The 11,296-nt window shown below is 46.4% G+C and overlaps 1 pseudogene; it reads right to left on the bottom strand.

Annotated features, from left to right (window-relative positions):
* Positions 1-4,785: 4,785 nt before the first annotated feature.
* LOC146755719 (obscurin-like) lies at positions 4,786-7,139 on the bottom strand (annotated as a pseudogene).
* Positions 7,140-11,296: the final 4,157 nt, after the last annotated feature.

Genomic DNA, 11,296 nt, shown 5'->3' with positions numbered 1-11,296 from the left:
TGAAAGCAACAGTTGTTGCTCTAAGAAATGCAATACTAAGCTAGGTCTGCCTGTAGCTGACAGCCATCAGCTTGCTCCTCAGGCAGGTTCTGTCTGGATGGAATGAAGGGCATGAAATACTGATGTGCTCATCAAACTCTGCTTGTTTGCTTAGAGATAAAGTGTTGAATAGGTTTGTTCATGTATTGCAAACACGTTACTTAGCTACCTTCATTTTAGCTTCAGAAGAACATGTGCAGAATACAGAATTGATTAAAAGAAATAAGAACTGTCTGCATAGAACTTACTCTTTCCTCACACAGGAGAATCAAACAGACGTTTGTATGTGAGTACCTCCAGAGGTGAAACTCGATCACCCAAATGTAATGAGCAGAGACATTACAATCAGTTCTAACTGTGTCTTCATGCTGCGCTGAATAAGCCTGAGTCAGGATGTAAACCACTTTCTCTTTTTTTCTTCAGATGAAGCCATTAATTCTGTCAACAAGCCCAAAATGACTCCAGAAATATCAGTCAGTCCTTCTGAAGGCCTGGAGCTGGTGTGTGAGGTGTCAGCTGCAAGCGGAGCTGTCGTATGGAAGAAAGATCAAACAGAGGTGAAGCAGGACCAGAGGACAACCATCATCTCCCAGGGGACGCACCGCAAGCTCATGGTCAAAAATGTGACCCTGAAAGACCAAGGGAGCTACAGCTGTGAAACAAAAGATGACAAAGCAACATTCCAAGTGAAAGTCAGAGGTGAGAAAATGCTTGGAAACCCAGAGATAAAGGAACGCTTCATTTGGTGTGTCTTGCATTTGGAGGATCAACTGACAGCCTCTCTGGTGCAAAACACTTTGGCTATAGGACTTTCTTTGTCATCTAGTGTCATAGCAACACTTTTCTACATGTGCTTTGCCATCCAGGAATGAATTACTGCAGCAAACAATAGGCAAGGAGGGTAACTTGTGCAGCTCTTGTAGTCAGCTGGTGTCTGCAGGGTTACAGTGCAAGAGCACACCAGGCATGCAAGGAGTGAGAAAAGGGGAGGTGGTTGAAGAGATCTGGTTACAAAATTTGAATGACACAATTAGGTGGAAAATGCCACTAATCAGACTCATATATGGCCTGGGTTGCAAAGGCCCACAGTGCTCATCCAGTTCCAACCCCCTTCTTCCTATGTGCAGGGTTGCCAAGCAGCAGCCCAGGCTGCCCAGAACCACATCCAGCCTGGCCTTGAATGCCTGCAGGGATGGAGCATCCACAGTCTCCTTGGGCAACCTGTTCTAGAGGGCCATTCCCATCTGATTTTCTGGAAATGTAGAGAGACATCAGAAGAAAAAGATAAGGGAGGAGGTTCAGCAGTGCATGCAGATGTTTTAAATCTCATGTACAAATCTGCTATCAGACTGAGAAATGTTTAGCTTTATGATATGATGTGATATGAAATGATATGCTTATCATTTCCCAAGGCAAAATAGATGGGAAAGTATTTTCCTGTCTTAATGAGGCATCACGATGCTCCCTGTGAAGGGCAAGTATAGTGAAAACGGGGAACTGGAGTAATCTCTGCAGCAGACTACAGCAAAACTGTGTGACTCTTGTGATGTCCCTGCAGAGAAAGAAGACGTGTTTACAGAGAAGGACAAGATACAAAAGGAGATGAAGACTGCACCAACAGAAAATGCCACGCTGAGCTGCGAGGTGGCCCAGGAGAAGATGGAGGTGAAGTGGTACAAGGAGGGGAAACTGATCACCTCGAGCAAGAAGTTCAAGGCTGAGTCAGAGGGCAAACAGCGTCGGCTGGTGGTGAGCCAGGTGGAGAAGAAAGATGCAGGGGAGTACAGCTGCGAGGCTGCTGGCCAGAAACTCACCTTCAAGATTCATGTAACTGGTAGGAAACACATTTTGGTTGATATTCTTTGATTATTCCCTAGTCTGGCTGTGGAAACGTCTGTGTGAATGTGTCCTCTTGATTCTGCCATGAAACTGTTTTGGGGAGGATGAAAAGAAATGCTTACAAACGTGCAGCTAAAATGATTATGTGTTTTTAACAGTGTTTCATCCAGCTCTTCCCCTACGACTACTTTTATCATCAGCTGTCCATGGATGTCCAACTGTGATTTGTACAATGTGCAACACTGCTCTACCAGTTGATATTTCAACAGTAGTAGTTACAGATCTCTACTGTGGCTGCACTGAGAAGGTTTGGTTGTTGGTGTCCTAAGAACTTTTATTCAGAGGCATTGCACTTGCCTTTGGTTTGTTGAATCCCATGTTGACGACCATTCGTTCCGTGTTCTGTAAATGTAATGACCAGTCATGAATCCATTGATACCTTTCTAATTGTATGTTTCTCAGTAGTCTGAGAGTTTAGCATGGAGGCAGATCTCTCACTCCAGCTGCAGTAGAGATTGCTCTGGTGTCAGTATATTTTGCACAAGATCCGGTAAATTTTAACTTAGACTCCACATAGCCTTGAGCACATCAGCTGCATTCTGAGTGACCATTAGTGAGCTGGCTGATGACGAGGGTTTGTCTTCTGTTTTATTTATAGCTGCACTCTGCTGGTTTTTGCTCGTAAGTCAGCTTGTTCTCTGTTAACTTTACAGTTCTTGTCTTGTATTCTGAGCTGATCAGGACAGGGAATCTGTTTTCTCCTCTTCTTTCTTATGGCAGTGAACACATTGGAGCTTAATCCTGGTCAAGGTTTGGCATTTTATCAGCTATGTGGAGGAGCAACTGTACTGGGAGTCTACTGCCTTTCTGCTCATGCAGACCTGGTGTCCTTGCAGGGCATAGCTTGTGTTCTGTTCCCTTGTAAAGGTTGCAGTCTTTGCTCTCTCTATCTTGGGGCATTCTGCTCCTTCAGTCCCTGGTGTGCAATGTATCTCTGCTCCTGTAGTAGACAGTTTTGCTGCTGCCTGTGGTGTAGACTCTAAACCATCAGCTCTTACTGTTCCCACACCACGTGGATGTGATTCTGGGGCCTTTGGATCTGTTCCGTGAGTTGTGTCGCTCATGCTTTTGGCTCAGGAAACTGGCAGTTTCAGCAAAGAGTGGATTACAGACAGGGTAGATTTGGGAGGTATCTGTCAGAGAAAATGAAATATGAACAATGACAGAAAGACTATGGCAACAGCTGGAATCTACCAAGTTAATACTCAGCAGCCAAAGCCAGCCCACGTCTTATTGCAGAGGTGTAGGGAGAAAACACAGCAATGTAGTGCTTTTACACTTGAATTTTGCTAGCTGAGGGCTATTATTAGCTGTTTGCCTCAGAAACCAAAGGTTTTCTGTTCTCTTTCAGACCGGATGAGCTCATGGCTGCACAGGGTAATGTAATACCTCCTCCTCTGCCATACGTGGAGAGTGCTTGCCTAGCTACCGTTGCTGTATTTCTCATGTGTACCACTGTAACATGACGTGCAAGTTCAGCACTCACTGCAAAATGATGTGGTGTGAAAGTCAGGAGGGATTATGAGTACTCTTGGAGTGGTTGGCTCTTTCACTACAGAAATCCTCATCTTACTAGCTTCTCCCAAAGTGCAATGGCTTCCTGAGTCTTAATTTGTCCTCTTACCATTGCACTCAGAAAGATTTTCAGGGTTCCTCTACCCCAGGGTTCCACTGGTAGCACAGAACAATCCCATTTTAAGGACATGTTGAATGTTAGGTGCTCAGTGTTGAGCGTTACGGGATGGAGATTAGACCTTCTTGCTTAAAAGAAACAAGTGCTGCACACCTTGGGAACCTATAGAAAACGACAGTAAAAAGGGCTGATTGTGCCATCTCATTATCTCAGTATTTGTGGTGCACGCTGAAGTCCTTCTTTGAAGTGGGCCAAAGCTCCATTGCATCTGTGAGAAGTTTTGCATCACCTGGTTGGTCTAGGCCATGTTTGTTGTCTTGCTAATAAGCAAGCCTTCTGATCTTCATGGAGTAACTTAATTAAGGATGGGAGAATGAAGGTATTGGGGAAGACATCCAGGCTTTAGCTACAGGGCATGCATGCAGAATCACAAAACAAAGGCCAGTCAGAGAAATCAGAGCTTCATGAGAATTAATGGGGTTGTTTCTACATGCCCACCCTATCTGCCAGTGTAAACCCTTCCAGTGAAAAAAAGGAAAGCTACATATAGGTGGGGAGAATTGCTGGTGAAATTGTGATATTTTTGCTTATAATATGCTCAAAATCCTGGAGCAAGACTTCAAGTTAAGCAACGCACTCTATGTAAGTAGACTTACAGAAGGGAACCATAAAGCTTATGGAAGGGAACTGTCAAGCTAATCCACAGCTAAAACAGAGTAGAGACGAATTGCAGGAGCTTGTTTACTTTGCAGAAGTGTGAGCTTTAACCACTGCTGAGCTCCTAGTACAAAAGTCTGAACCAATGCAACAAACCAACCCATCCATGTTGTACAAAAGAATGTACTGACACCACCAGAACACAAAATTCTATGGCTGAAAATACCCGCAAAAATCATCCAGCCCTTCTCCATTGCTCCAGGACATGCTCAGCTCTTTGTGCCCCAGATATTTCACTAACCTTTCCTGAAACCCACAGTGAAGGCTTCAAAGCCCCTCCAAATGACTTATCCACTCATCCAACCATTAAAAAGCTTTTTTGTTGTAGAACTTGCATCTTTGTTATTGCAATTGAAGTCCATTATTTCTGCACAGAGAACAGATTGTTTGCTTCCACTTTCTAAGAGCCTTTTATGTACTCAAAGCCTGCTATCAAGCCTTTCAGTACCTGTTGATGACCTACACAGCAGCAATTGGTGGCAGGGGCTTTGTAGACAAAAATCAGATAGACCTTAAATTCTGTCCTTGTCCATTCCGTAGCGAACACAACAAAAGGATGCAGGAAATAGGACAGAAGTACAGGGCTACAGCTGAGACACCGTTAGCTTACTTGAAAGGAAAGCATCCATAGATAGATGCACTGTTGTGTTTTTATTTTTATTTTTTCATTTAACTCTGACTGCTTATAAAGAGATGCTTTGAAAGACATGCTTTGTAGAGAAGAACAGATGGTAAGCAGGGAATAGGTTGCTAATAGCCTTACAGATGAAGAAAAACAGACTGCACCAGAGTGAGAAATTCCAGAGGAGAATCAGCTAAGAGCTTATGTCAATGACATGGCTGAGGGCTGCTGGGAAGACCGCCCTCTCTTTCACCTTATTTCAAGCATTACAATGGTGTCCAAGCCCAGGGCTGTGTCTCCCTGCCCCCATGGCATGTAGGGCTGGCAGTAGCCACTGTGATAATAGAGAAGACCTGAATCCAAGTTCAAATCACATCCAGTGTCTTTACAGACCTTGCAATCATTCCACTTACTTTCCACATTGATCTTGGCTTGCCTCTTGTCGTCAGGACTCTTGCAGCAGTAAAAGCCCCTGTCTGCAAAGGAGATGTCCTTAACTATCAAGATATGCTTTGTTCCCTCAGCTTTGATCTCTTTTTTTTCACTGGCCTTCAATACAATGCTGTTCCTCATCCACTTGACTTCTGCAGGCTTGCTCAGCTCTACCTCCAGGGTCACTGTGTCTCTCTCTCTTCAACAGTTTTAGGCTCCAGTTTCTTCTTGAATGAGACTGAGGCCTCTGATCAATGTGAAGAAATAACAGTAAGAACACAGAGAATCCACAAAACAGTTTTTTTATAAAGAATTTAAATGGTGGTTCCAGTGCCAGTGCATTCAGGGGAACCCTACTTAAGGAAGCAAAATTCCATATCGTCACCATAACCAGAGGAAAGGCAATATGAAACCCACAAACCACAGCACCAGTGACAGCCTATCAATGGGGCATTACAGCCCCTTACCTCGGACTCTGAGATTGGCTGTGCTTTCTACGCCCTCAGCACTGGCAGAGATTTCAGCTGCATCTTCCAGTGTCAGATCGGTGATGGTGAGGCTGTGGTTGGTGTCCTTCTGTGAGATCATGTATTTCTTACTGGCTTCAATCTTGACACCATTCCTGAACCAGGTGACCACAGCATCACTGGGAGAAACAGTGCACTTGAACACAGCCTCTTTGCCTTCTTCAGAAGCCACGTGGTTGAGGCTCGTAACAAATTTCACCACCCTGGGAGCTGATGGAGAAGAAGAAACCACTTAGGAGCACATAAAAGATGTGTCCCTAAGTGTATGAGCTCGTTTATGTTTGAGCACCTTCAAAGAGCCAACAGAGTCAATGATTTTATTGGAAGCATCAGATTTTATGACTCGCAGGAAGTGATCACCATAACTCACACTCACATCCCCTGTCTGTAGAGGAGATCCTCCTTGCATCTACAAAGATGCAAGAAGAAAAGAGGCAAAGAAGGGGTAAAAAAAATCCCATCTTACATTTGGGATGCTTAATTCCAGCCTTGAAGGCTGATTTGCCCACTTAACTGCTGTGCTCTTCAGAAGCAGTTGTTCCACAGTTATTTTGAGAGAAAGAAATTTTGTACTTGGCTCTTAACACAGAGAACAGCATAAACACACAAATGAACTCAGCTTTGCAGTGTTGTAATGGCTGATGAGGGAAGCCAAGGATCCTTCCACACTGTCAGCCTTCATTTCCAGAGACATACCTTTGGGGGTGATGGTAATGCTGCTCTTGTCATCTCTGGACTCACACAAGTACTCTCCCTCGTCCTCAGCCTGGATCCCTCTTATTGCCAGAGTTCTTCTGACCCCTTCCTCATCAATCTGGAAACGTTTGCTGGGTTTGATCTCAACTGCATTCCTGCACCACACCACCTTCCCTTTGGCATGGCTCACTTCCTCTTCCTCTAAGCCACATAAACAGCTGCTTAGTGCTCCCAAAGCGAATGCTCACCAGTTGTTTCCAACTTGAAGGTCATCTTCTGGCCAGCAGCCTTGCAGATGTATTCTCCAGCATCTTTCTTCTCCAGCTGCTCCACAACCAGATGCCGTGTTTTGCCCACAGATTCCATTCTGAACTTTCTGGAGGAGGCAAGCAGTCTTCCATCCTTGGATCATTTTACTTCGGTTGGATCCTGTGCTACTTCACAGCTGAGGGAGGCACTTGCTGCCAGGGCAGCACTCACCTCTTTCTGCACCTTCTCCTGGTTTATAAACACAGGTTTTGGCTCTGAGGGAAGAAAAGAAAAAGTATTGACTGAGGGACTGACATGTGAGCATCTTGCAGGTCTTTATATACCGGTTGGAACAGGTTTACGTTACCACTTGTGCCCAAACTAATAGCCTTCACTAGAGAATATCAGCTCTTCTGTTGAAACAAAGTGTCAAATCTAGGCAAGAAAGAACCTAGGAACTGAAGGAACCAAGAGGGTCCTTGAACACCAGTCCCATGGTTGCAAGTCACTATGCAAACATATTGAACCCAAAAGAACATCTGTCCTGCAGGCAACCAAAACCTGAGTTCCTTTTACTTAAGACCCACTGTGAAACATCAAAACATATAAACATGTGATAGTCAAACCACTGGCTGCCTTTTCATGACCCAGAACAGTACTCCTGGCTTCCTGAACAGACTCCTCATGGCCTCTACCATTGCCACAACTGTGACTGTCAAAGGCACAAAGGAAATATGCTCACCAACGCAGTCCTTTGTTCTTTGTGTGTGATTTCCAGATATCTATTTTACTTTGAGCTCTGGGAATAGTCAGCTCTACCAGGTCTCTTACTGTGAGTAGCAGACTCACCTATCCAGATGCAGCCTCCAACATAAAGGCATAGTAAAAAGGCAGTGTACTACTAGGAGAAGTTCCTGCTTCTCCTGCCATGAAAGGCTGCACGTACAACATGCACTCCAGCCTCACTGCACACACTTAGCTTAGTCAAATGTTTCGGTGAACAGGAATTACAGTTTGGGATCTCAGGCACAGGAGAGATTTGAATAATATCTTGAATATTGCTTCCATTGTACATATATCAGTAATTATTATTCTACAGACAGACTGAAACAGGTCGTTGTGCCATACTAAAACCAAATACTTTCTACAAACCCAGGCAATCAAGTATAGGGAAAAATCCTCAGTACAGACTACTGCACCTGGATCACTGTATAATAGAAACTAGATTTTACTTTACTGTTCTCTGCTGTATTTCATACAACACCTGTCTTACCTGTGACATGAATCTTGAAGGTGAGTTTCTGGCCAGCAGCCTCGCAGCTGTACTCCCCTGCATCTTTCTTCTCCACCTGGCTCAGCACCAGCCGACGCTGTTTGCCCTCTGACTCCACCTTGAACTTCTTGCTCCAGGTGATCAGTTTCCCCTCCTTGTACCACTTCACCTCCGTCTTCTCCTGGGCCACCTCACAGCTCAGCGTGGCATTTTCTGTTGGTGCAGCCTTCACCTCCTTCTGCACCTTCTGCTTGTTGATAAAAGCATCTTCTGCTTCTGGAACTGGAAAACATTGGGTAAAACAGACATTAGATATGAACAGCTTGTGACTGGAAGATATTTAAAGCTGCTTCTGTGTCGTATTGGGCCATTTCCCGGAGGAACACTGCTTTACAGTGTTTATCACACATTCTAATGCATCCTCAGCACAGTCCATATGGTCATCCCATCCCTCTGGGTAGTCTTTACTATCAGCTGGGACTCCTAATTTTCAGATTTCTTCAAATGAAGACAATGACAGATCTATATATATAGATATATATATACCACACCTACACCCCCAAATCTGCTACAACTCCATATTCTCCCCATATTTGCCCCCGACAGCCCCCAGTAGCCCCATATCACCCTAAGGCCCCCACAACCCTCTATCTCTCCATACACCACCCCTTAAAGCCCCAGACCTGCCCATATCCTCCAATAGCTCCCCACAACCCCTACACACCCTCAGAGCCCCCTAGAGCCCCTAGTCCTCCTATGGCCCACCACAGCCCCATATCCCCCCTAGATTCCCCCTCAACTCCCTTTACAGCCCCTGCACAGCTCTATAGAACAGTCTTACAGAACTACCTCTAGTAGAAGCAATCTCCACACAGAGATCCTTTCCCAGTAGCACTCAGCCCTTCAGTGGGGTCTAAGAGAGCTGCAGCCAGACTCAAACACAACTGCTCACACAGCTCAGCTGCCTTCACCTGCGCTCCTGACGCTGACACATTGCAGCCCCACATCCCCCTCTGCCCCCCCCCACAACGGCCACTCCCGCGCACTGCGGCTCAGCCAATCAGAGCCGGCGGAGCTGCCGCTGCCCAATGGGAGGCCGGGGGAGGCCGGCGCTGGGACGGGGAGAGGAGAGAAGAGACAGAGGCAGCACTGAGGTGGGATGGGCTGATGGGGAGTGCGGGGAGGACAGGGGGGTGTGGGGCTGTGGGGGGGCAGAGGGGGATGTGGGGCTGCAATGTGTCAGCGTCAGGAGCACAGGTGAAGGCAGCTGAGATGTGTGAGCAGTTGTGTTTGAGTCTGGCTGCAGCTCTCTTAGACCCCACTGAAGGGCTGAGTGCCACTGGGAAAGGATCTCAGTGTGGAGATTGCTTCTACTAGAGGTAGTTCTGTAAGACTGTTCTATAGAGCTGTGCAGGGGCTGTAAAGGGAGTTTATGGGGACTCTAGGGAATGTTTTGTAATGCCTGCTGGGGCTGCAGGCAGCATTGCCTTCCTCCTTAGGGGGCAGGTTTAATCACAAACCTCCCTATTTCCTATCACAAACGTCCTACAAACCATGTCTGGGCAGTGCTGTCTCGGCCTGGATCTCAGCTCCTGAGACTGTCAGATGTGAAGCAGCAGCAGCTGGGACAGGGCTGGCTCTGTGTGCCCTCTGTGGGTCTGTGGGCACAGAGTGGGGCAGAGGGATGACTGTGAGAGGGAGGAATTGCCCAGCCACTAGAAAGAGGAAATCAGCTGAAAAGGGGAGATTTGAGAAGCACTGAGGCTGTGGCTGTTTGGACAGTAAGAAGAAACCAAGCTGTCACTGTGCAGATGGGAACTCCAGTAGGAGAGCTGTGGTGGCTTTACAGATGGCAGACAGCAGCTGGAGTGTAGAGCCAAGGGTAGGGGGGGGATCTTCCTCTTAGCAATGCCATGCAAAGAATGATGCAGACTCCTGCAGGGTCGGCTTTGCTGTGTGACCCTGGGTGGAAGCAGCTGGAAGGTCTCAGCCCTTCTGCGTTATCCCAGGAGCTGGGGCAGTGCTCGGTCTCATCCCACCCCTGCTAATAGCAAATGCAGAATCCCTTATCTGTGTGCCCTTTTCTCTCATGTAGAGTCACCGACCCTGGGAAGTTCAAGAAAAGTTTGGATGTTGTGTTGAGGGCTATGATTTAACTGGGAAGTATTGGTGATGGTTGGACTGGATGATCTTATAGGTCTTTTCCAACCTTGATAATTCGATGGAGTTGTAGCAGATTGTGGGTGTGTAGGTGTGGTATATATATGTACATCTATGGGAATATCCGTATGAAAAAGATAGATCCATGCGTGTTCTGGGCTGCACTGAAAAAGGGGTGGCCAGCAGGAGAGGGAGGTGATTGTCCCCTCCTGCTCAGCTCTTGTGAGGCCCTATTTGCAGCACTGTGTCCAGGCCTGGGAAGGATGTGGAGCTGTTGGGGTGGGTCCAGAGGAGGGCCACTGTGATGGTCAGAGGGCTGGAGCAGCTCTCCTATGAGGAAAGGTGGAGGGATCTGGGCTTGTTTAGCCTGGAGAAGAGAAGGCTGCGGGGAGACCTCATTGTGGCCTTTCAGTACTTGAAGGAAGCATATAAACAGGAGGGGGAATGGCTGTGTATGAGGGTGGATAGTGATAGGAGAAGGGGGAATGGTTTTAAACTGAGACAGGGGAGGTTTAGGTTGGATCTTAGGAAGGTGTTTTTCGCCATGTTCACACCATTTTCAGTGAGCTGGATGAGTCTGTTGTTGGCATTTTAATACCATTGACCAGTCAGGCAATATGTATGGAGTATTTGGCTCTCTCTACAGTCATGAATGTTTGAGTATCTTCAACATGTGGCTCATTGCTTCCATTTCAGGCTGCCCAGAGAAGCTGTGGATGCCTGTCCTTGGTGTTGAAGGCGAGGCTGGATGGGTGATGGGCAGCCTGAGCTGGTTAGTGGGCAGCAAGCCCATGGCAGGGTGTTTAGAACTGGATGATCTTGAAGGTTTCTTCAAACACAAGCCCTCCCGTGATCCTAGGATTCTGTGATTTCATTCAGGTTTATGAAGATGAGATGAGTTCTCCTGAATGCGCTGCTCTCCATAGGATTATACTTGGAGTTTTAAATTATAATTGGGTGACTTAAACCAGACACCAAACTTTCTGATGGCCAAAATGAAATGAAATCAATCCTTTACTGTGTCAGTAGTCTGTAACCAGAGCCCATCA

This window comes from Coturnix japonica, chromosome 31 (genome assembly GCF_054131305.1).
Source record: "Coturnix japonica strain WE chromosome 31, WE-NBRP24, whole genome shotgun sequence".
Taxonomy (NCBI): domain Eukaryota; kingdom Metazoa; phylum Chordata; class Aves; order Galliformes; family Phasianidae; genus Coturnix; species Coturnix japonica.
This window is presented reverse-complemented; position numbering and strand designations above follow the sequence as displayed.